The sequence below is a fragment of the Gossypium hirsutum genome, chromosome A06 (assembly GCF_007990345.1).
Source record: "Gossypium hirsutum isolate 1008001.06 chromosome A06, Gossypium_hirsutum_v2.1, whole genome shotgun sequence".
NCBI classification, from domain to species: Eukaryota; Viridiplantae; Streptophyta; class Magnoliopsida; order Malvales; family Malvaceae; genus Gossypium; species Gossypium hirsutum.
In genome coordinates this window covers 123,884,298-123,886,881 of record NC_053429.1, presented here as the reverse complement: position 1 = coordinate 123,886,881, position 2,584 = coordinate 123,884,298, and positions in this window count along the sequence as shown.

Sequence of the window (2,584 nt, the reverse complement as noted above, 5' to 3'; positions counted from 1 at the left end):
GATATCGATTCTGATTCAGTTTCATTTTAGAAACCGTTATTTAAGGAACAAAAATATTTTCATAAAACGAATTACAAATACGCTTTTGCCCGTAGGCCCAGAGTCTTAACCCTATCTAAAGCTAACTTTCGACCACAATCTGACTGTAGCTCATATTGGTGCTCAACGTGCTCGCCCTTTCTACCAGTATCTGTAAATGATTAGCTATCTCTTGAATTTGAATTACGGCTTCACCTATGAAGTAAGCTCTACAGCCAAAGACACCTCCTCCAATGTCTGTAAAGTTGCTCTGATTACCTTGAAAGAAAGATTGGCGAATAAGTAGGCATTCCAGCTTCGCAGCATACTACCTTAAAATTTTATCAAACATCCTTAGTACTTCTTGAGAGTCTTCAAATTTCTGCCCCCAAAGAACATTTTGAATTGCTTGCATGGGTATCTTCGCAGCATAGCTAATCTCCACTTTAAAGGTCTTTAAACGATACGATCTTTTTTAATCTCTTTCTTTCATCTCATTTGGGCTGTCCCGGCCATTAGGGCTTGCATTTCCATTATTTCTGATAGGTACAACATCCTAAAGTACCTCAGTAAATTCCAGCTTGTTGTTTGGTAGCGGTCCTATAGTAAGTGAGTCTTTCTACCATCATAAGCAAAATTCTTTCCATCCAATTCAATTTTGTAGGTCTTATACCCTTACCATCCACGAGGTGACTATCATCATCTGTAATGGTAGAAGTGTCCATTAGTACTCCCCACGCTCACCTTGAATTGTTCATCTATCTTCATGTCAAGAAAATACTGCAATTCCCCATAACTGTTGTAGAACAACTGCTTGGCTTCGTTACTCCATTAATCCCATATTTCCTTTAGCTCTTGGAGGTTATTTTGCATCACACTAATGAGAATGTAGTCCCAAAATTCTGATGTGTATCCTTCGGTGACACTATTTCCTTTTTTATCTGGGTTTTCTCTGACCAAGCACAAACGAAAGAGTTGTCCTCCACTTTATTAAGATATTCGTTCCCCATTACAAAACTTTCTAACTCAAAAATCGAACCTTGAATCGACACCTTTTAATGATAAATGACATGCAATGATAGCAAAATAAGAAAAAAAAGTCAGTGTCACATATATAAAAAAATATAATAAATAAGAACTTATAAAGGTAGGCACTAAAGGTCATCATCATACTACCTAGGGCAAGCACTTAAAGTTCACTATATGTAGTTCGGTTCTAAAGCAAGGGTACCTGAACCAGCAGATTCCTCGATCCTCACCAATTAAAGGCTCATATGGACCAAGTTCGGTTCAGGGGACACATTTCTCTATGGCCATGCGGAGATGAAAATATCACGAAGACATAGGTACGGATGTATCCCAGAAGCAATCCACTAGCCCATGCGGAGGTGAAAACCTCACGAAAGCATAGCTTCTCACTCCCACTTAAGGGTATGACCACAACGGTCATGCAAATGCAATGTGTGCGTAAACAATAACAAACATATGCAATAAACACATGTAAAAATGATGTATTTTAAAATTTTTCCAAATTTCCGACATTGAGATAGAAAATAATCAAATTTTTGGCTTGACTCTCTTATAGGTCCCCAGTGGAGTCGCCAAGCTGTCGAAACCATTTTTAAAGGGGTTTGAAAAACGGGGTTCTACTTTTTGAAAAATGAAAATGGGAGTCACCACCAACCTTTTTAGGTGTGATTAGATCACCTTTATAAAACATTTTGGTCTACGAAATTCAAGAAAACAGGTTTGGGAGTCAGTTACACACAAGGAAGGATTAGCACCCTCGTAACGCCCAAAATTGGTACCGAATTGATTATTTATTGTCCTAATGTCGAAAATTTGAAAAGATTTTAAAACTTGAACAATTTAAAGTTGAAACTTGAGATTCCTTTGTTCCGAAAGTATACAAACATCACATCCAGCATGTTAGGACACGATGTTTTAAATCCTCGTAACTAAAACTATCTCATGATTTTGAAAATTTATTAAAAGGATATTTGGTTATTTAGTCAAACGAAAAATCGCAACCTAGCATGTTAGGACACTATTTCCCGAATTTCTAAACACCAAACATTGCCTTATTTAAGAAAAAACTTTTTTAATTAAATGAAATATATTTTTTAAAACAATGAATAATATAGAATTTAATAAAAAATAATTTGATATAATACTAAAATTATTAAAAAATAAAATATAAAGGAGAATTAAAAATCAAGGAAATAGGGATTAAATCAAAATAAAAAAAGGGTTGAAAACGAAGATGAACAAAGAACAAATAAGAACAAACCGTAGAAAATAAGAACGCAAGAGGGAGAGAAATTTGAGTGAATGCTCTCAAGAATTCTTATTGCTTCCCAAAACTCAAGTGAAGTCAAGTTTTTTTTACAATGAGGGGAGAGGCCTCTATTTATAGTTGAGCCTCCCCAAATCCAACGGTACAGATCAATTACATCAACGGCTAAGATTAAAGGGTATCTTCAAATTAAATCTCTAAGATACCAAAATCATATCTTCTAAGATTGCATATCATATCTAAGATTAAGATTGCATATCATATCTAAGA